Raw genomic sequence first — 24,582 nt, forward strand, 5'->3', positions numbered from 1 at the left:
AACAAACCTACAATGTGCTGGTCCCTTTTGTTCTTCAGTTCACTCTCCTCCAGATTGTCTTTGAGTGTATCTACTGTCTTTTTCCTTTTTATTTTTTGCCCTGCCTTTGAGCTCTAGGAGATATTGATCTTTGATGTGTGTGTGTGTGTGTGTGTGTGTGTGTGTGTGTGTGTGTGTGTGTGTGTGTGTGTGTGTGTGTGTGTGTGTGTGTGTGAATGGAAATGCAAGACAAGGGAATCCACACAAACAGGTTTCCAAGCAAGGTTTTGTCCTGGGTCATGGAAATTCCTGTATAGAGGAATCAAAGCCAGATCTACCATACAGTTTTCCTCAGATATTGCAAGTTCATTTATGCCAATCTGGTAATTAAACATGGGGAAAATGACAGTGACTGTGACATGGTTGTAGGCACAGACTAACTGAAATTTGATGGTTAAACACTTGAAAAACATGATTTGATTTAAAAACATGATTGATGTTAAGAAATTTCCCCACTGTGGGATGAATAAAGGTATATCTTATCTTATCTTATCTTGATCTTTGGATGACATTATGTCCACTGTACTTTTAGATTCATGTTATGATTCATGACAGGAAGAAAACCTCTGTCTCGTGTTTCAGAATGTTGTGCATTCTCTAACACCTGCAAAATCATTGCTTGATTTTTTGCATGTTTTTTTTTTTTTTTTCGTTTTTCACACCATGCTGTATAAACTATAGAGACTGCTGTAGGTGAAAGTCCTGTGTGAATACTTAAACCAGCCAGATTGCACAACCAAAGTCTCTTATTTGCGCATTTTTTCTCCATTCTGATATTTTATGTGAACATCAATTAAAGCTCTTGGACTGCATAATTGTATTCATTACACTGAAGAGTTTTACATTAACTTAACAATCACAAAACAATGGAGCTGTATTTTGAAAAATGTTGTTTAGGCATTTATACGACAGGAAATCATACAGGAAAAATACAGTATATGGAAAAAAAGAAAATTGGGACACTTGACTTTTAGTCACATGTGGTTCTTCCACACGGTTACACAATTGTATAGAATGTCTTTGAATGCAGTAGCATTATAATTTCCCTTAACTTGAACTAGGAGACTCAAACCTGTTCCAGCATGATAATGCCCCCAGTGCACCAAGCCAGATCCATAAAGATATGGGTTAGAGTGGAAAATCTTGATTAGCCTGCGATAAAACTTTGACTTTATCCAATTTTTATCCAGCCCAATTTAATCACCTTTGGGATTAATTGGAACATTGCATCCCAGGCCTCCTCTCCCTTATGATTTTACTAATGATGAATGACCAAAAATCTCCACAACCACACAACATAATATAGTGGAACATCTTCCCAGAAGAGTGGAGATTGTTATAACATGGAACAATGAAGAACATAATATAGAGAATGGGGACTAAATGTGGATTTGGATGTTTAAAAAAGCCATGTAGTATATATTTATTTTTCAAGTTTAGCGACATTTAATGAGTTACAGTGAGGAATAGTGGGCTTAAACAAGAGCTGATATCTGATAGTCATGGTGTAAAAGTGTATTATGAAATATTCCATTGTAAATTTACATATGAATGTACTTTTTTTTTAGCAAAATGTTCAGTTTTCAAAAATAATACAACAAATCGAGTCACGCAGGTTTTTTTTTTTAGAATACAAAACAATGCATGCCTGGTGTAGAGTGCATGAAAGTGTGTGTGTATGATGAGAGGCTGTTAAACAGTGCACTTGCTGGCTGCATTCAGCTGTTTAAATAGGCAGGGTCATTAGAGAGCCGTCCACTTTTCTAATACAATGGAAATCAGATAAGCAATAAGAGAAATAGCGGGATAAAATAGCGGGATAAGGGATAATGGAGTGAGAGGAAAGCCGTGTTGTTTCTGTGTGTTAAGAAAAGGTGCTCAGGCATGATAGAGCTGCTCTCGAACCGTGCTCCAAAAAAACGCTGGAGCCTCGGCACTCACAAAAGCTCTGCTGTGATCTGCTTCCTGTTTGTGTGTGTGTGTGTGTGTGTGTGTGTGTGTGTGTGTGTGTGTGTGTGTGTGTGTGTGTGTGTGTGTGTGTGTGTGTGTGTGTGTGTGTGTGCTAACTTTTGTGTAATATAGGAAAAAGGTGTTGGGATATAAACATGTTTTAAAACACTATCAAGACTTTATACACACATTAATAAAGACATGAATTCAGGCTGTTCCACAAAATGTGAACTCCATCCTGCTGAGAATCTAATTAAAGAAGCAGCTTCAGTGTTGCCTTGAAATATCATAATTGTGCATGGGCTTTAGAAAATGCCTAGGAGAGATGAAGAAAGGAACGAAGGAGAGAGATAGAGACTGGGTCTTTGAGTCTGTGTGGCAGCCCTGGCTCTCGATATCAGCCTCACCAGAGGACTAATGAGATAGCTGACAGTCTCTTTGCCAAGAAGACCCAAGGCCTTGGGGGGATGGGACTTCCAATCAGAGTCTGAGGGTAAAGAGAGATGAGCTTGACCCAGAGATTGACCCAAAACCTCTCTGCGGCATACCAATATGTGTATCTTTACAACCGTGTCTGCATTAGGCACGCTAATTCACTGTGAAATGGAAAAGCACATTTTGCACCTATTACCTTGCATGCACCCATATTTCCTTCCTCTTATGTCATGAAGAGCTTTAAGCCGCTCTTGGCAATTTTTCACCATACAGCTTTAGGTCCATTTTAGCTGTTAAAAAATGGAAAGGCAGAGGGCCAGGGGCTGGGAAAGTCCCTCTTGCTCTCCTGAGAGTGTGGTGATCGCTTTGATACACACTGTAATCGGCTCGCTCCGTTACACACCGGCACGCAGCTACTTCTCCGGTGATACCAATGCAGCCAGCAAAACCCCACTACCACACACACACACACACACACACACACATACACACACAACCCAAATATACGAAACACGAGAGAGTTGAGTGCGAGGTCTTTTCTCCCTATCCCCCCCCCCCCCCTCCTCACCCCACCTCACCCCCCCCCCAACTTTTTTTTTTTTTTTACTTCTCTCTGCTGCTGCCATGAGTATGTGTTTTGTGTTTTAAGGGGAACTTAAAACCCTGTGTTCTCTTTAAAGCGTTGAGACAAGCACTCTGAGAGATAAGCTGGGTAATGTCACTCTTTTGGGAGTGGGTGATTTGAGCAAAAGGCTCATTTTCCAGAACCACAACGGTTACAAAACAGAAGTCTTGGACATATCTGTGTGTGGCGTTTAAGAGACACACAGCAAAAGGCTGAGAGAAAGGCTACATATATATATATATATATATGAATGATATAATGTCTTTTTATTGGATGTAACCCAACAGGCCTAACAAGCCACTACATGCAGTATTGGAGAATGAACTTTCTCCAAAATATTGGGCAACCATATCCAAGAATTTAAATCTTTGTTCATTGTAATTTTTATCCGCATACACTACAAAAAAAAAAAAAAACAACAACAACACATTCCAGACTGCATGCTTGGACTTTCTGAAAATATAAGAAAATATAAGAAAATACAAATATAAAACAAATATAATAGTATAAACCTTACAATCTGATCATTAAAGGAAATGGGAAAAAAAATCTTTGAGAATTTAAAATAAGAATAGAATAAGAAATAGATTTATATTTTCTGTCCACCTGTTTGAATTTCTGTAACCTTTATTGAATGATAATTGAAATATGTTACATATACTCTATATATCCAAAAGTTTGTGTCCACCTGATTATCACACCATATTTTCCCAAACTGTTCCTAAACTGCACCCCAGGCCTTCTTGCAGTATCTGACAACGTTTTTTTTGTGACACAGTATACAGCAGGACACAGTATCTCCACAGTCACATAGAATCTAGTGAAATAAAGCTTGTAAAGTTTTGTATTGTGTTATTGGTGAATCTGGAATGAGATGCACATATGGGTGTTACAGTCAAGTGTAAAGTGAAAAGTTATGGATAAACATTTAATGAGTGAAAACTATGAACTTTAAACAAGGAGGGTATACTAAATAGTAGCTAAGCAGCTAAAATGGAAATTGTGCTATATATAATACAGTACTGTTCACAGGTAATTGAATTAAAATTAATAAACATTTGAACAAGTTTAGCAAATGAATGGAAAAGTAATGGGAAGTTGGTGGGCTCTTGAGTAAGTGCTCAGGTATATAAATAAGTTGCTCTGAATAAGGCTGTCTGCTAAATGCCGTAAATGTAATTACATTTGAATTACATTTAGCAAATATTTTTTTGAAAAACCGTGAAAATCAGTGTAGCATTTTTTTCCATGAATTCACAATTTTAAATTTAGAAACTTAAGCTGTAATATTGGAAAACTCACGCCCTCCAATGTTCTATAAACATCTGTAATAATGATCGGGTTTGTTATTAGAACGTTGTTTACGCAGCGTTCCTAAGTTGATGCTACAAAAGGCAACACCATAAAACGGTTTGTGTTAATGTTCCTACAGCTAGGATGCGTCAGCATTATAGGAATGATTACATAATGTTCTCAGAACACCAAGAAAACCAAAGTGACTGACCATCAAAAAGTTCCAAGAAGCCAGATGTTTGGAAAGCCTTACATTTTACAACGTAAACTTGTTTGCAGGTTGATCTCGTAGTATGTGGAGAAGATTATTTTTAACTTTAATAAGATTATTTGTCATTGATAAAATCCCTTTCTGTCCAAACATTTAGAAAAGAGATACACCACACGGCTCTCTCTTCGACACTTCTGAATCATGTCCTGAAAGAACACAGACACACGCTCACCCACATTCGCACACACAAACACACACACATAAACACTCCTATAAATGTGTCTTCACTTCATCACTGAAAAGCAAAATACAGTTAAATAAAATTGCATAATGCTTTGATTTTATCAACCTTTTCATTTTTCATGATGGCTGCATAAATGGTCACATGATCAAAAACTCTTTACTTCCTGCTTGCACTGAAAAGAGCACATGTGCATGAAGGTTCTATTAAAGCAAGTGAATCAAACGTGTCATAACCCAGATATACTGAAACTACTACAAGTTTCTAGTATGTTATAAGAATTGATCTCCCACATTATACACCATGCTTACAGGATACAAAAACACAGCACAGTGTGAGCACACAGGCTCATGGTAGTGCAGAATTATAAGTTCCAATTGTGGTTTTTCAAATAATTAGACATCAAAAGACATCAACAACAAGTAGTTGTTTATACTGTGCTTGCTTGCTTGGTAATAAACTAGATGTATAACAGTTCTTTACTCTGATTGGTCAGAAGTTTATCTATCTATCTATCTATCTATCTATCTATCTATCTATCTATCTATCTATCTATCTATCTATCTATCTATCTATCTATCTATATATATATATATACATTATCGCTACATAATGTCATTAATATCGTAAATTTATAATAATGCACTCATTGTCATCTCAATACTTCCAATCATCATTTACCAATCATAGATGTTAGTATGGTGTTTCTTTTTTTTTGTAATTAGGCCCTTTTTTGTACAGGAGTCTCCAATGTCATATTGGACAACTTATGGCTGTCCAATGGGGAAAGTCTTCGTGATGGTGTAGTTTGTATTTTCCTTTTTTCCCCTTTAATATCACGATAAGTTGCATTTCATTTGTTGAAGTAAGTTTAAGAGAGGAAAAACTAAACCTGGTGGAGAAACACTTTCTATATTAAAGCAGCTTTCTGTGTAATTCAATTGAGTTTTATTTATATAGTGCACTTAACAATGGACAATGTCAAAAGCAGCTACACAGAATAAATAGATTGAGAATAGAATTTAATTATCCCTTTAAGTTTATCCCTAATTAAAGGGCCAGATGCAGCTGTAAAAAGGATCTACCTGAGCTGACATGAGGGAAAGATCTTGAGAGGAACCAAACTTCATCTAGGCTACAGCAAATATTCATCCCTTTATCCAGTCATTATTGTCGAGGTTATCAACTGTTTACTGATAGGGATTTATAACTGGAGTTAACTTGTCAGCATTGATGTTTCACAACTGTAAATAAATCAAAAATTGTATGGTCATTATTTATATAAATTTGTTTTTAATAATTGACAAATACCTCTCATACTGTATACCAAGAGTAAAACATGAATTTATTAGACAATACTCAACGTTATGATAGTAAACTAACTAAGTAACTCTGTTTTACATTAGGCAACATTGCACCACTGTGTCATTGATTATTTTCCTAAAACAGCTAGAAGTTGTGACCTTCTAAACTAGAGTCCACTGGAAATCCAAAGCATTGGCCACAGGATACAGGAACGATACATGCCAAAACAAGAACTGTATATGTTCAACAAGCTAATAGAGATACACAAATACTATTACACTTAAATGGAAAATATCTCTCATTCTAAAAAAAACTAATAATTAGGCTTAATCCCATAATCATAATCTGTTTGTGTCTTCCAACCTAACTCATGAATCATCCTATGAGACACTTTCTGAAAAGAAAAATCTTCAGGCATTATTGGTTGAATACAAAAGACCATGCATTTTATACAAATGAAAAGAAAACGCATTCCAGATGTAATTGCAAACAACCACGAACATCGAAATGGCAAAAGAATTACGCCTACATGAAACCAACGAAAAAGGTGTTGAAAAACAATACTACATATCCTGATGCTGCTTCAGAGAATCTCTGGGATATGAATATTTTGAGGATATTCTAAATGGAAATTGGACAAATATGATGAAAGAAGGTTAAGATTTACTTAGGAGTTTATACTTTATTATACTCTAGTTTAAGCACAAATTAAGCACATTTGTTCAGTTTTTTGTCATTTGTATTAAGGTTGCTTTATTTTATGGTTATCTTAAAGAGTGCTAGATTAAACTTTTGTGAAAGGCATTAAATTATAAACCACTGACCCCTATAAAGTAAAGACCCATAAACAGTGCAGTTATCAAATCTTGAAGATTTTAATATTGTGTCTAACAGCACATTTGTGAGTGCAAAATCTTATTTTATACAACAGTCTCATAAACATTCTGGACACAAACTAGCCCAAACGCTACCTGGCTAGCTAGCGCGCAATGATTTCTGTGTATTTACTGAAACTGGCTTCCTTTTGCCCTTTTCATTTTCACCTGACAAGAAAGTGGGAGCTCAGTGGTTGAGTTTTAAGATGTAAGACATTTGAGCAGAAGACTTTCAGTTAAAATGCTTTAGACAATATTCGTTGTTAAAAGCGCTATACAAATAAAAATGAAAAAATAATAACAATTTAAATCAGAGCGCTAACAAGCTGCAACTGCTGGGCCCCCGAGAAAGGGCCTTAACCCTCAGTTGTATAAATGAAATAATTGTTGCTTTAAAGGAAATTTGGCAAATGCTATAAATGTATTGTTTATGATCTACAATTATGTAGATGTCCTAAACGAAAAGTTTTATAATAGAAAATGTACATAGCAAACACAAAGAAGCTTGAGTGATGCAAACAGTGAAACGTCCTCATGCCGTTATATAAAACTAAAAAAAGCTGCCCACAGATTAGTGGACCAGAACTAAATATTGTAAGTAGTTTTGTCTTAATATCCTTTCTAAGATAATGATTTCTTCTTAATTTCTTTCTTTTGTTCTTTTTTTTTTTTTGTCATTGTTAAAAAAATGTGTTTTGTTTTTGTAGGCATCTAGAAAAAACGCAGTTTTCACCTCGAACATTCTCAAATCGCAACGCTGATACTAAACCAGCATATTGTGATCATATAAAACTATATAAACTAATAAAAGTCTTGTGATGTAATATTTTTTTCATATAATACAAGTGTAATAGTTTTAGAAATGAATTAATCAACATTTAGACTTCAAAAATTCTATGCACTTAGATATACCTATTAATTAATTAAATCTTTTTTTTTTTTTATGTAAGAGAATGTTTTTTGAGAGTTCTCTGAAGCGTGGGCTACTGAGAAAGGGGAAAAAAATGAACGAAGGCGGTTAATGTAACCTGAAAAACCAGAAGCCTCCAGAGGCCTTCATTATACCTAAGCTATTCTAAGAGAGTTTGTAAGAGTAGCCTTGTGGCACTGGATGTGTGTGTGTGTGAGTGATATACTCAGGGGGAATACCTTTTTTCAAAAGCAGGCTTATCAACTGAGTCATCTGTAAACTGAGGGGGTGAAAGTATTTACTCCTTTTCTAAGTAAAAGAATGCATTTCATCATGTGTATGTCTTGTGTATGTGCACGTGTCTTTTTACTCACTGTATTAATGTGTATTTAAATGTGCAGGAATGTCCCCTGGATAGGCTTGGAAGTCACCATGACTCTGACTTGGATAAAAGAAAGACACTAACGGAGATGAACGAATTAATATAAGTGATTGTGTGGCATTTTTTTCTAAATATAATCTTCTCAGTGACCCAGGGTTCATGTTTTTAATATAATACATTATTAAAAATCACTAATTACAACCACAACAAAAGCAAAAACAACAAAAACAATGACAACAACAACAACAACAACAACAACAACAACAACAATAATAATAATAATAATAATAATTACATAATAATAATAATTACATTGAAGTTAAAAAACCTGAGTAAATTAATAGGTATAATAGACAAATATTTTATTATTAAATAAATACAAACTTATTTTATTATTTACTTTTATTTTATTATTACCATTTTGATATTTTATTATATTAATATTAATCATGAATAATAAATCCAATCAGTAAGTAAAATTGGCAAATATTATTAATTGAATAAATACAAATGTATTATTATTTTGCATGATTATTTTGCAATTGTATTATATTATTGTTATTGCAATTATACTATTAAAAATATATTGTTGTTCAACCAATTATTATAAAATAAATTAAGCTTTGAAGCTAGTTAAATATTTAAGTGAAAACAAAATATGGAGGTGATATTTTCATGGTAATATTTAGTGATTAAAACCTGAAAAGTCTTCTTGAACACTTCATACTTTACATACTCATACGTTTGCAGATGCTGTACTATAACAGATTTTTTAACGTGTGAAAGATTTTATATAATCAGTTCAAAGGAAAGCCAAATGAAGTCATGCTATCCCTGCTCTAATATCACCAGGTACATGTTTTGCTTGCTGCATTTTGTACAAGTTGTAATTGATCAGCTTAAATTGTAAAAGGTCCTGTGAGTAATGCATTGCAATAGTCAAACTCATTGGTGGAACGTGCTTTAGCGTGCCCGTCTTTGTCTTCAAAGTCACGAACCTTCCGGTAAAGTTGCATCATCAGTTTGGCATTATGCAAAATGTCACAACTGCTTAACCATAGAATACACAAAAGCAGTTAGATGACTTTTGGGAAATGGGTATGGTTAATGTTCTGGCAAGTCGTGAGGAATTTGAGCCAATCAGGGGAACTCCACAACGCAGTTCTGCACATATCACCCAAGTGTAACTGTTTGTATGTGTCTTATGTCAGTCCGAAAGGTCACAAATAATTATTTTGTCGTATCATTCTGAAATGATGAGCAATAATACATTTTTTTGTGAGAGTGTATGTGTGTGTGTGTGTGTGTGTGTGTGTGCATATGAAAGTGAACCCAAGCTGTAAATGTCAGGATTCTGATTCACTAATCACTCATTTGTATTTCTTTCCTCCCACATGATACCTACAACTAGTTTTTTTCATCTTTCCCTGTCCAAAATATAAATCAATCAATTAACAGCATGACACACAGGATACATCTTCAACCAATAGCCCATGCTGCCAAAGAAATGTTTCCATTTATTACCAAATGACAAAATGGAATTACTCAAATACCTGTGAATGGTGAATATGAGTTGGGTCAATATATTGCACAATGTTTATGTTCCTAGAACTAAATTTGTTTGCACATATGGGTTTTTTTTTATGATGAGATCAACTACAATAATAAAAACTTGTCAAAAGTTTGAAAACACCTAGTTTTTTATAGATTCTGAGACACACACACACACACACACACACACACACACACACACACACACACACACACACACACATACAGTGAGGAAAATAAGTATTTGAACACCCTGCTATTTTGCAAGTTCTCCCACTTAGAAATCATGGAGGGGTCTGAAATTGTCATCGTAGGTGCATGTCCACTGTGAGAGACATAATCTAAAAAAGAAATCCAGAAATCACAATATATGATTTTTTTAACGATTTATTTGCATGATACAGCTGCAAATAAGTATTTGAACACCTAAGAAATTAATGTTAATATTTGGTACAGGAGCCTTTGTTTGCAATTACAGAGGTCAAACGTTTCCTGTAGTTTTTCACCAGGTTTGCACACACTGCAGGGGGGATTTTGGCCCACTCCTCCACACAGATCTTCTCTAGATCAGTCAGGTTTCTGGCCTGTCGCTGAGAAACACGGAGTTTGAGCTCCCTTCAAAGATTCTCTATTGGGTTTAGGTCTGGAGACTGGCTGGGCCACGTCAGAACCTTGATATGCTTTTTACAGAGCCACTCCTTGGTTATCCTGGCTGTGTGCTTCGGGTCATTGTCATGTTGGAAGACCCAGCCTCGACCTATCTTCAATGCTCTAACTGAGGGAAGGAGGTTGTTCCCCAAAATCTCGCAATACATGGCCCCGGTCATCCTCTCCTTAATACAGTGCAGTCGCCCTGTCCCATGTGCAGAAAAACACCCCCAAAGCATGATGCTACCACCCCCATGCTTCACAGTAGGGATGGTGTTCTTGGGATGGTACTCATCATGCTTCCTCCAAACACGTTGAAAAACACGTTTAGTGGAATTATGACCCAAAAGTTCTATTTTGGTCTCATCTGACCACATGACTTTCTCCCATGACTCCTCTGGATCATCCAAATGGTCATTGGCAAACTTAAGACGTGCCTGGACATGTGCTGGTTTAAGCAGGGGAACCTTCTGTGCCATGCATGATTTCAAACCATGACGTCTTAGTGTATTACCAACAGTAACCTTGGAAACGGTGGTCCCAGCTCTTTTTAGGTCATTGACCAGCTCCTCCCGTGTAGTTCTGGGCTGATTTCTCACCTTCCTTAGGATTATTGAGACCCCACGAGGTGAGATCTTGTATGGAGCCCCAGTCCGAGGGCGATTGACAGTCATGTTTAGCTTCTTCCATTTTCTAATGATTGCTCCAACAGTGTACCTTTTTTCACCAAGCTGCTTGGCAATTTCCCCGTAGCCCTTTCCAGCCTTGTGGAGGTGTACAATTCTGTCTCTAGTGTCTTTGGACAGCTCTTTGGTCTTGGCCATGTTAGTAGTTGGATTCTTACTGATTGTATGGGGTGGACAGGTGTCTTTATGCAGCTAATGACCTCAAACAGGTGCATCTAATTTAGGATAATAAATGTAGTGGAGGTGGACATTTTAAAGGCAGACTAACAGGTCTTTGAGGGTCAGAATTCTAGCTGATAGACAGGGGTTCAAATACTTATTTGCAGCTGTATCATACAAATAAATAGTTTAAAAATAATATATTGTGATTTCTGGATTTTCTTTTTAGATTATGTCTCTCACAGTGGACATGCACCTACAATGACAATTTCAGACCCCTCCATGATTTCTAAGTGGGAGAACTTGCAAAATAGCAGGGTGTTCAAATACTTATTTTCCTCACTGTATATATATATAAAATTCTTATCATCTCTTAGCATGAATAACATCTTCACACACTTTTGGCATCTGTGCAGGTAGTTCATTCACCTGAAATTCTTTGCCATGCCTTTTTTTTTTTATTTGCTGAAAGTGTTCTTCACTAGTTATATATTTACTCCTGATCTTGCGATTCAGTTCATCCCAATGCAGTACAATAGGATTTAAGTGCATGGACTCCGGCCACTGTTTGTTCTCTAAATAATGTAAATATAAATGAATAGTAAAGGGAATACTGGACCAACATGGCTACCATTCCATACTTGGACTGGAACCAACTTTAAAATGCGACAAATAAAGTTGGTTCCTGTCCAAGTATGAAGTATGGAATGGTAGACATGTTGGTCCAGTATTCCCTTTACCATTTATTTTATATTTAACCTACATGTATACATTAGTTATTGTGTTCTCCAAATACAAATATAAACTTGTAAAGTGGAACTAAAGATATCTACATGAATTTAATCAAAAAACTACTATTATTGCATAAGGTTTTAGGTTATAAATTCTAATTAAAAGTTTCCAACCTTTTGACAGGCTTTATAAACTATTACGTTTTTACTTTCACCTTTCACTAAAACCTTTAATAATGTTAATGATTTAATAATATACAGTGAACAGAATAAGATCAATAATACAGTAAAATGTGCAATCTTCTTATAGTCTTTAAACAGTTTTTTAGTAGTAATCCATAAGACTGGCTATAAAGCAAAGATTTCTTCAAATTCTTTAAATGAAATTCAAATATTTTTTTCATGAGTTGTCTAAGGTGCACGTTTCTGTATTGTATGGTTTTCCTAAGCAACTTTTAAGAAAATCCAACACAGTTCTCCTAGAGACTTTGGTTGTCACTCTTGCTTCTGTTTTGTAAGGTACTCCCTGACAGCCCATATTAAGGTTTTGTCTGAACTATGGTCTGTTCCATTCCATTGACACAGAATGAACTTTTCCCTACCATTGAATTTAATAAAAAAAAAAACTCAAAATGTGATTCATGTTTAAAAATACTTTTTGCTGGGCCAATAATGCATGATGTCATAAACATTTACGACAGACTTTTTTTTAAGAAATTGTATGACAGATTTTACATCATGCTGCAGTTTTGATTATTATTTAATAACAAAAAGAGCCTCGGAGCTCATTTTGAATTGCATGTGTTTCTTTTTAGCCTGAATTGAAATGTCTCAATGACTTTAAAATAATCTTTTGAATCCACAATCCTCAACATAGAAAACCAATGAGAAAAAAAAAATAATTAAAAACACAAAAAGCTTTTGATTAAATGTGCTTTACCATATTTTCCAAGTAGCACTTGTGAGATTATGAACCTGAAATTATTCGATCCTGAAATCAAAAGAATGACCAGTCATTTTTGTACATAATAATAAAATAGAGAACAAAATGCAAATGTATTACTGGTTAAGATTAATAAAAACTAAATAATATAAGATTAAATAAATAATAAAAGCTTATTAAAAGGTAAAAAATAAATATATTTAGTGTGCTTTAAAATAGATTTAAAAATAGATGAGGCTTTTGATTGTTTATAATGACACCAATTACAGTAAATCAATCTAAAATTTAAAAATTTGGGTTAAAAAATGTGCAATACAGCAATCATAAAAACCTGACACACAGCTACAAAGTCTTTGAAAATCCTTGTCCTGCATTTAAGAAGAACTGTAGAACAGCATGCTGTCTGGCTGGGAGGACCAACAAACTCTCACTCCGCTGTCTCCACAGTGTCCCTCAGTCACTGTAATGTAAGCCAATGTGTGTAGAAGAAGGAAAATGCTTCCTCTGAGTGTTACAATGCCCTGTGATGTAGCATGTGCAGCAGTCTAAAAAGACTTTATGTGTCTCAAAGGAAATGTGTTAATCTATACCCTTAAAGGTCAGTATCTGTTATAATTAAGAAGAGTGGTGCAAAATGAACAGATAATAAAATTGGTGGGGAAAAAAGGAGATTTTAAGACTTGGAATTCTGATAAACTGACAATTATTAATACATTTGTTTTTTACGGGATGCTTCTTTTTACATGATAGATGTTCACTGGACCCTCCACTTATCCTGTCATTTCCTGTGTGAAAAATTCTCGGAACAAAACTGTCTGCTGAATTTCAAGAAAACTTGACTCAGTCTTTCTTCTTTATTAATCCACTTTCATTCAAATTGTACTGCGATTAAAAGGAAGGCTTTATGCGTCGCATGATGTCCCATACAACCCAATATGTAATATTGTTTGCATATAACGTGTGAGTCATGAGTGCCCTGAAAGCAAGAATGGTCTTGAGTAGTTTACCTATGAACACCTGCTGAGCAATTATTGAGACTACACTGGAAGTCTTAAGACACTTAAAAATAAATAAAGCCAGACGCCTACACGGTTCACAGACAGACTCCTTCTATCACCTCTGCATTTGCATTTAACTTCAAAGAAAGGGAGTGCATTGCAAATATGGGTGTGAAACAATATGGCTGGGGCTTATCTTTCTTTTGAAGGGGACACTCAGATTAAAAGAGGATACAAACAGATATTTTTCGCTCCAGACACATCTGTCTGTCAGCAGTTTTACTTCATTTCAATTATCTTTAATAATCCAAAATACGGGTGTGTTTTAAAAATGTATACTTTAGCCACACTCTTTGCGGGTGTGTAACACTGACCGCAGTTGTTTGAAGCATAATTTGGCATACTCTTATTAACTGTTACTTTTATTGGCACATTTTACCATGGAAATATAGGAATAAACTAATCAAGCGACTAAATTAAATCAGGAATTATTACTTAATCATGTCAACAGTTTGTATAATTGAGAAGAAATAGAATCCTATATTAATGATTCCTTTTGTGATTGGACTATTAGAAAACAAATAAAAGGCCCAAAACATCATGAGGCTTAAACCATTCATCATACGTTTAGCTGTTTTTGTTTTCTTTTTTAATGCAGAAATAAATTAATAATAATTTTGTATGAAATATAGGTTAGACTGTAAAAGAAAAACTGTACATATGTACAAAGGTATAGGAAAGACTGGGGAAAGTTTCATTATCCATCAAAAAAAACAAACAAACACCTAAATAGGAACCCTCAACTTAAAAAATAATGTTACACTTAAAATCTGCATAAAAAATTTGTGAACATCTGATCATCATTAGTTTGTGCTTTCTGAACATCCCATTTCACATTAATCCCCGTTTGCTGTTATAATCTCCTTCATTCTTCTGGGATGATGTTCCACTAGATATTGGAGTGAATTTGTGGAGATTTGTGCTCATTCAGACACAATGATGTTAGTAAAGTCATGTACTGATGTAGGAAGAGGAGGCCCCGGGGTGTGGTCAAGGTTTCATTTTATTAGAAATGTGTTCAATATTGTTAAGGTCAGAGCTCTACGGCAGGCCAATTAAAATCACCCACTGCAACCCATCTACATCATATCTTCATGGAGCTTGCTTTGCGCACAGAAGCATTGTTTGCTGGAGCAGGTCTGGGTCTTTTAGTTCAAGTGAAGTGAAAATTCAATGCTACCGCATCCAGACACCTTATGCAATTGTGTGCCTCCAACTTTGAGATAACTGTTTTTGTGGTTTAACTTTTAAAAAAGTTTTAAAGTTGAAAAAATATTTTTTTTTTCCATATAGTGTACATGAAAGATTAAAATGTATTTATTAGCATTATTACATGTACATAAAAAAAAGTGTTGCAGCCGCAAAGTTCTCAGGTTCAATTGTGAGTTTCAGATGTTATCCCCATATCTGCGTTGGGTTTCTGGGTCCAGTTTTTCCGGTATCCTAATATGTTCCAAAAACACAGTGAGTATGTTGACTATACTGAATTGCTCCTAGGTGTGCATGGTGCCTGATGACAGACTGGCATCCTATCCTATGAGTATTCCCGCCAACTAGTCGGAAATCTCTGGTGAGGATTTATAATGAAGATGTATATCAAACATGAGTCAGAAAATGCTCATTGGGTTGTAGGCTGTATGATTCTTCATGGTTGAGTAGTGCTGATGTTGCAACATCAAATGCATTTTGGGTATCATGGAAGCATTGTTATGTCACTCCTGTGGCGAGTATTAATGCAATGATTCAGCATGGTGAATGTCATTCTGCCATTCAGACACTCATCTACAACTCACAGATATACAGGCGTGCCAGGAAACGTAGGAGTTCTTCTTTTTTTTTGCCATACCTACTAAACTGTGATAACCATCACCCTGGTACAAATGTGGTAGATTATCTTTTTTTGGGGTGTGAACACCATTAGAAAACATGAATCATATTTAGTAAGGAAATCATCATTGTTGTTTAGCTGCGATGATGAAGTTTTAACTTCCTATGACAGCTAATCAACAGCACTATATCATCCTAAATAGCAGGTCATAGCGTTCCTCCCTTCTACATCCACCATCACCTAGGATTAATTCTACCTCTGCAGAATCATATAGGAGAAATATTTTTTGATCGAAAACAAACACTAATAAAAACAGCCAACTTTAATAGTTAAACCATTCCCAGGCTACAGTTTTACAACCTTTTACATAAAGCCACAGAGGTTCTCCCAGTGATACCACAACGCTGAAACTTTTTTATAAGTAAACAGATTGTGTCCGAGGCATTATGCACGATGACACAGGTGTCAGTGACAATATGGTTTCTGACAGCTTTTGCCTTGCGAGCTCAGATCATTTCCATCAACTGAGAGCAGTTTTTATTGGGGTCATCTCAGGACAGAGTGAAACAGTGCCCAAACCCAAATGCATTTCAATCCTGTCAAGTGTATATCAAGCATACACGACATTTCCAGTCATTCAGATCACTTTGAAACACCGAAGTGGAGTGAGCGAAGCAGGGTAGTGACCTTGATGCATGGTCTCAGACACTAAACTCTAACATTGAGCTGTTATGGAAGTCCATGAAGTGTCAAGGTGTCTAATCTAGTCATGCTTTCACATTCACAGCACTTTGAACCTGAACCTTGTGAATGCCTTGAATCCTGAATTGAGCCAAATGCAGAAAGTGAACACCACATTCTGGAAATTCGGGTCTGTGTGCCATGTTTCTGTTAATACTGCAGATTTGTAGGGCTGCACTAATGCAGTGTATTCTTATATACAAAAATTGTAAAATAAATTAAAATATTTTTTTTAAGTAATTGAAAAGAAGGTTTTGGGCTAATGATCATTTTTATAGATATCTATGTGTTAGATTATTAATTAATATCATTATATTAATAGATTGGTGTGCTCAGAGTAACATCATCGTCTTTTCACATAAACGGAGTTGATTAAGCAAGAGTCATGTGACAAAAATTATATTAGAAACATTATAGCCATAATAAATCAGAGTACTTTTGAAACCTAAGTACATTTGAAGGCAAATACTTTTGAACTTTTACTCTAGTGAAAGTTTAAAGTGAGCACTTTTACTGGAGTCATATTTGACCTACTGTATCAAGTACATTTACCTCAAGTTCATGGTTTGAGTACTTTGTTCATACACACACAGACAGACAGACAGACAGACAGACAGACAGACAGACAGACAGACAGACAGATAGATAGATAGATAGATAGATAGATAGATAGATAGATAGATAGATAGATAGATAGATATGCATGTATATATACATACAATCATTTATTTATTGAGTGACATGGTCACACAGTGGGTCAAGTTGCCACCTGACAGTTCTAGGGTCAATCCAGTTTCGTCCTGAGCTCGGGTTACTGTATGCGAAAGGGTTTGCATGTTCTTCCCCCTGGGATTCCTCGGAGTTCTGTTTCCCTCCAAGCTGAGCTGCCCCTGAGCTAGATCTGACAAAACCTCTGAATGTGTGCATGCACTGTGTCCAGCGTTGGACTGGAGTCCATCTGGTGGTGCATGAGCCTGTTCTGATTGAAACCAAACCAAACCAAACAAAAGGACCAGGCATCAACTGTGCAAAGTGACTGAGAAGTGTGAACCTGCACCTTAGCTTCGAAGGTCAGGAAGATCTTTACCTTTACTGGTGATTTTTATATTCTTGTAAATTAAACTGCTCTGGTGGTGACAGTGTTTCACGTCAAACTTTTGATCAAAATGACCGAGTGTGAGGAAGAAGGTGAGGATGACAGAGGTCATGGAAAGTGGAATCCCCCCCCCCCACCAGCACGCGCTCACTCAGAGACTCAGTTTACAGAAGGGGAATTAGCTTCTGCGCATGCGCAAGTTCTAAAGTTTCTCTTCAGCCTTATTAGACAGTCGCAAGTGCTTTAGATTGACTCTACAGTTTGTACAGTTTATAAAGACGCTTTGTTGTAAAGTAAAGTCGTCGTAATGAGAGGGTCCGTGCTTTATTGACAATTTTTGATGGACCTGAAGAGGTTTGAAGCGTCTTTTCCGTTCACCAAGGCGTGCAACCTGCAATGCAAAAACACGAATTGTATTCAATTTGGGATTCAAGTCAAAAGAAAACTGGTCCCGCTTTATGTATTATTGTATTTATTTATTATCTCGTTTTGAAAAATAGCTCGAAACTATACAGAGCCATGTAAAAGACTGCCTTTTTCTCCCTTGGCGTTCAGTTCATTTTGTGAATAATGGCGTGCTTTTCTACTCACGCCATCACTTTGACACCTTTGGACGCGTCTTTCTAAAAACAGGAAGTAAAACAATCGGTTTACATGGAACCCCGATTCCACCGAGCTGCGCTCCTGGAGCTGGAGAAGTGAACCCACGAGCTAGCGCCACTCTCCCGTTACAACACAGACGTGTCATGAGGTTGTTCCCTGGCAAGAGGAAACGGGGACACGCTTCCGCTAAAAATACCTGTCTACGACTATATTTGGATTGGCTGGAACACAATCAAATGTCTAAAATAAACGGACCCGCCCCGGTACAATGAATGAAGCATCGGCTATCTCACACCGCCGGGCCGCCCGCTGCTATTTTTAGAAACGTTGCTTGCGTCAATCACGCGCCCCAGTGCGTCAGCTCTCTGCCCCGCCTCCAAGAGATGGTCATTGGCCAGAATTAGAACGAGGACCAAGAAATTACGCGTCCTGTGATTGGCCAGTGCACATTTAGTGCTAGTGGGTTAACGCTCGACCGTGTATAATGTTACGTTTAGCGAGCACTCCGGCGCGTTTTTCCTTTAAAATGTTTTTAAGAATATTTGAACTCCAGTCCATCCATTACTGAGTGATATAATGTATATTTCTTTTGAAAGAAAAAAACACAGGCCAGTTACAAAACACAAATAAATGCAGATAAAGTGCTCCTTATGTTATAGTGTTGAACTGATCTGCATGCACAGTGTAAAATATAATAACAGCCCAGTGGAAATAGTATCACTTTTTCAGATTTGTTATCAGACTGTATTTAAGTCGATTTGCTAATTTATTATGTTTAACATGGTTTAACAGTGAGCCTCTGATTGAAATGAAGTGAAGTTTTGTTTAAACATATACTATTACGTACTATACTCTGTGTCTAATATTAAATCCATTTGATTTAGATTGCTCTTTGTACAACAACTTTTTCTCCTGTATCCTATTTGACCAAGGATTCCTATTATCACTCGTGTACTGAATTGAAAATGATAATAAAATGTATTTCCAATAGATTGATTAACATGTTTGCTAATATACTCTGTTTAACAGTTGTAACACTTGAGCAAACGCAAGAGCCAGATACAACGATCGTGATTTGGCTTGCATACAACTTTATTCACACTGGAAGTCATGGATTTGTTTAATGTAATGCATTTCAGCAAATCGTGTTTAAGATCATAAATAGAGACACTTTTTTTTACAACAAAAAAAAAACACCCTCCCGCGCAGTTTCAAACAATATAGTTCGTAGAGTCATAAGATCAATGCAACGCTCTCTGTGTGTCTGGCATGGAGAGCATATGTGTGTGTATATACTGTAAGCGGGGAAGTAGAGGAGGGGAGGAGAGGGGGGCGCTACAGTGCAGGCTCGACGTCACCTCTCCCATGGCGTCACATTGACGTAGCGCATACCAGGCTGCCTATGTAGAAGGCAGACGCGCATAAATGAAGCTGTTCGACTTTCTTTCTCGCTCAGCGCGACACATAAACAAAAGGCACATTGCGACTTGATCCCCGGCGCGTCTCGCTTCTGTCCCACTTCACGCGGTTTCTTTTTTGTATCCACTGGAGCTGACCGGAGCTGAACGGAGTACTCTTTTTTCTCATCATTATTATTAATATACAATTACAAAAGAGAAATTTAAAACTATATCAATTATAATATCAAAGAAACTTTTTTTTTGCGGCTCTACGATCTTCATTCATCAGTTGTTTTTTGTTTTTTTTTTACTTTTTTTCCGGCATTATTCTGTTGGATATGCACAGGGAATTATTAAGGGTTTAAAAACATATGTAAAGACGGAACCGTCACAGCAAACAAGTAAGTGATTATTTCAGTTTTATTTTTTGGGGGGGGGGGGAGTTCTTACGTCAGAACGAGCCGGTTTTACGATTTTACTCAATTTTGTATCAAAATAAAAAAAATTAAAAACTTGGAAAAAAAAAAAGTTACGGTAATAAGCGGAAACCTGTGGAGCTTCTGAGACGAGTCGCGTCTCCATTCAGGCGATTTCTCAAACGATGTTTTAGCCGATATCTCAGCCGATGTCTCAGCAACGTCTCAGCCGATGTCTCGGCTCCAGACAGGCGGACTGATGGCTCTGGGTCTCTGGTTCACATTCGCGAAAGGTCGTCATAATGTCGCCGGTTGTCATGGAAATGAGATGCCGAGACGTCTTCCCTTTCTATGGTCCTGGTGTAGCTTGACCCACTACACACACACACACACACACACACACACACACACACACTCCTCACACCGGCAGCAGGACGCGTGCACTCGGGGTCCAAGCCTCAGACGCTTCTACGCGCACGCAGGAAGTCTCTTGCTTGCTTTCGGATCCTGGGCATCTTCCTTGAACCATTTAAATGACTCTTTCTCTGTTTTCTCTTTCTCTCTCCGGTTCAATGCTTGGACAAAAGCTTCTCGAGATCCCCTTCTTGTCTCTGTCTCACCCGGACGCGCGCGCGCTCGGACCATAAATGTCCCATAGACACTTAAACAAGCGACGTTCACTCAGTTTATCAGTATTTCTTTCTTTTCTTTTAGCATAATTGTTTTTGTTTTTTTTTAAACATGACATATATTTGCATACACAATATTATATATATATATATATATATATATATATATATATATATATATATATATATATATATATATATATATATATTTTTTTTTTTTTTTTTTATTTATTTATTTATTTATTTTATTGGCTTGCTACAGTGTCATATTGCACACATGATACTATAATGAAAGTGCGTGTTGAGACTGGAATAATAGGAAACGATGGAAAATGTCGTGCAAACTTTCATGCATATTTCATTCAGCCTCGATCAAACTGTTGCATTTGACAAGCGAGAATCACGCCCCCTCTTTATGAAGAGTTTTACACACACACACACACACACACACACACACACACACACACACACACACACACACACACACACACACGCACACGAAGAAACTTTAGGTGCAATTATGGTTATATTGTAGTCAATGCAGAGAGGTTTCTAAAGTGTTCAGATCTGGTGAAGGATTCAAATATTTTTATTTCCTTAAATGTATATAATATAATATATTTATAATATGTTATACTGGGCCAGGAAGGGATGGGATGGAATGCAGGGTGTATAGGATTCCTACATGCCCTAATGACGTCCAGGAATAAACTTATTCACCAATGCATCAATGCTCTAATAACGAAGTCCAGAGTTGCTTTGTGGAAAGTGTCTCGTCTTGTCTTTTTCTTCTTTCTTTTTTTTGCCTCCAGCTTGTCTCCTTTTTCACTGTCGAGTACCGTTCCCTCAGCTAATTTACTGTACTTGTGTTATTTTTTTTTTCTTTCTCTCTCTCTCTCTCTCTCTTCTTCATTCCTTTGTCAGCTCTCTGTCCTTTTACTTGTCTGTTTGCTGGAAGCCCTCTCTCTCTCTCTCTCTCTCTCTCTCTCTCTCTCTCTCTCTCTCTCTCTCTCTCTCTCTCCAGCGCGTTTATTGAGCGAGAAGGCGAGCGCGTGCTTAAGGGCTCTCATGCTGTTCTCTAGGTTACCGGGGGCGCGAGCGGACCATAGGCTTTTCAATATCTCTCTCTATCTCTCTCTATCTCTCTCTCTCTCTCTCTCTCTCTCTCTCTCTCTCTCTCTCTCTCTCTCTCTCTCTCTCTCACACACACACACACACACACACACACACACACACACACACACACACACATGATTGCAACCTGCTATCCCATCTAGTCATCCTATGCGCGTGTGTTTTGCTAGAACTCCCTTAACCCCCTTCAAGGTTCTGGGGTCTCAGTACACCTTTTGTGCCTCTGAAGTGTACAAGGTATAAGATTTTAGGGAGAAAAAAGCATCCAAAGTACATTCGTATAGGAGACAATAGGACACATTAGTACCCTTAGTACCCTTTTTTTCAGAGGGTTTGTATCTATTTGGGGCCCTAAAAGCTATCCAGATCGTCATGTTGTAGGATATGCGTAACGGTTCCTGGGTGGAACAGTGTTTCTCAAACACCAAGAGTTTGTTAATGAAGTCAGGGCTGTTCTAGGGGGTCTAAAAACATTGTTATTGCACATGTAGCACTGCAGGTTCGAGGTTGACTTTGTGCCCTTGGATCTTGGACAATAAACCGACTTTCGATTAAAGCACTCAGATCCTTCAGACCAAATAACTACAATTTACAGCAGAATGAAGGATCCTCCACTTTTCTTGGTGTAGATGTCGTGTTTTATGAACAGAATAACAGCATAGGAAATATGTTTTTATAAATCATTAGTATATGGAAAGTCGTGTTTGTATGTTGTGTATGACAGAGAGGGGGCGCTAGTCTCTTTCAGATTGTACTGCAGATACATGCCGACTTTAGTCCTGCAAGATCCGGACATTACATACGGTGCACTGGGTCCAGGTTAAAATCTCGCATGTAGAGCACAAACCGGTAATTAAATATAAAATAAATAAGAATATAAATTATAAAAAAAAATCGTACACAGAAGCGGGTTAGATTTTAGATATCAGATTAACCAGATGTGCATTCACAATCTGCAATGCATTATTTCTTGGGTTGCTATTTATTTGTGGAAAATCATTTCTCGCATGTATTATAATTATAATTATTATTCATTTGCATTTCTTTAAAAATCTAACAACCAGCTATGAATTTTCTTTACCTCCTTGAGTTTTGCTTTACATATTTATTCCCATTGCTCGGACGCACAGCTCGTTTGTTTTCAATCCTACCACACTTTTAAAAAAAAAGTCGATTCAACATTTTGTCCTGATTGTTTTATTTATTTAAAATAAAACAGAGTGAAAAAAGTGAGGGGAAAAAACCCCAACATGCCAAAAACTCTTGTCGGTGGCTATTTCAGATGTTTTATTTTTTTCCCCCTTTGTATGATTTCCATTCAAATCAAAACTCTTTCATTGTGAAAATTGTGGTTGCGCACCTACTCCGATTTATTTAGTTGTTGTTTTTGTTGCATATTCACTTTCTGAGCAGATTGTACAAAATACAGATTCGTTATTATTTTTTTACACGTGTTCGCGTTTACTCATAACGCAAGAACAGTTTAACCAGGCCAGCGTGCTGCACTCGTGCACAACATTTGCGGCTTTGTATGTACGTGTATTGCAAGTTTTCAATTGCAGTGCATCAGTGACTACATAATCTCAGACCTCACGTGCACTTTGTCTAACTTCTGGTTCTGAAGAGATAATGGGTCTATTTGTGTATTGAGCTTGCATCTGGGCTAAAACGAGTGTATGAGTGTCCGTGTGTGTGTGTGTGTGTGTGTGTGTGAGAGAGAGAGAGAGAGAGAGAGAGAGAGAGAGAGAGAGAGAGAGAGAGAGAGAGAGAGAGAGAGAGAGAGAGAGAGAAAGAACGTGTGTGAGAAAGCGCGCGCGAGTGGTGCATGTGTGTATACTGCGTTGGCCGTTGCACTGATCTTTCTCTCTCTCTCTCTCTCTCTCTCTCTCTCTCTCTCTCCCTCTCCTCTACGTTGCAGCAGACCCCGGTTCGGAAGAGCGCCTGCAGCCGAGCTCTGAGTCCCGGCTCCCGTATACGTGCACCGTCGCGCGAGCTGCTCCAGCGCCGAACCCCCGCCGCGCGCCACCTCCGTCCTCCAAAGCGAGCACAATTCAGCGAGCAAAAGGTCAACCAGGTAGCCTCGTTTACTAGTCTGAAGCTTGGTTTCAAATGTGCACGTTGTGATTTTCTTCATTACCGAGACAGACAGACAGACAGACAGACAGACAGACAGACAGACAGACAGACAGACAGACAGACAGACATACAGACAGACAGACAGACAGACGGACAGACGGACGGACAGGCAGACAAACAGACAGACAGACAGAGTGATGTCATGTTAAGAGAAATGCAAATTGCTGAGATATAGATAGATAGATAGATAGATAGATAGATAGATAGATAGATAGATAGATAGATAGATAGATAGATAGATAGATAGATAGATAGATAGATAGATAGATAGATAGATAGATAGATAGATAGATAGATATTTTAAGAATTAAATACTCTTATTGCACCAACAAAGAGCAAGAATAAATTCAACTAAACCCAAATCAATAAAAGAACATATGTAGAGATAGAGATATATTTGAAAATTTATGACTTGATTGCAATATATCATTTATTGCACAGTAAAAATAACTAATATGTTTCTTATAAAATAGGATGTGACTTTTGCGTTTTTAGTCTGTCTAAAAGGTAGATATTGATTTATTTGGTTACTGACTTTTCAGGATCGGTTCAGGTTT

At 37.0% G+C, this 24,582-nt stretch overlaps 1 protein-coding gene and 1 long non-coding RNA gene across 5 annotated transcripts in view; one reads left to right on the forward strand and one right to left on the reverse strand.

Moving 5' to 3' along the window:
* Positions 1–17,265: 17,265 nt before the first annotated feature.
* LOC310719889 lies at positions 17,266–19,263 on the reverse strand. The gene is made up of 2 exons (XR_014531584.1): positions 18,299–19,263; positions 17,266–18,098 (listed from the first exon to the last, which is right to left on the reverse strand). It is a non-coding gene; the product is annotated as an uncharacterized lncRNA (long non-coding RNA).
* A 369-nt stretch (positions 19,264–19,632) lies between these two features.
* The window catches only part of nr4a3 (nuclear receptor subfamily 4, group A, member 3), a 29,882-nt gene continuing 24,932 nt past the window's right edge, over positions 19,633–24,582 (forward strand). For 2 of the 4 annotated variants that reach the window (XM_083529949.1, XM_083529951.1), the window contains exons 1-2: positions 19,724–20,111; positions 23,808–23,954. The gene's annotated coding sequence lies outside the window, so the exon portion shown is untranslated. Of the gene's footprint in view, positions 20,112–23,807; positions 23,964–24,582 lie in introns of all 4 variants that reach the window. The other 2 variants (XM_083529950.1, XM_083529948.1) reach the window with 2 other exon arrangements.

Source organism: Silurus aristotelis, assembly GCF_946808225.1.
Source record: "Silurus aristotelis genome assembly, chromosome: 25".
NCBI lineage: Eukaryota > Metazoa > Chordata > Actinopteri > Siluriformes > Siluridae > Silurus > Silurus aristotelis.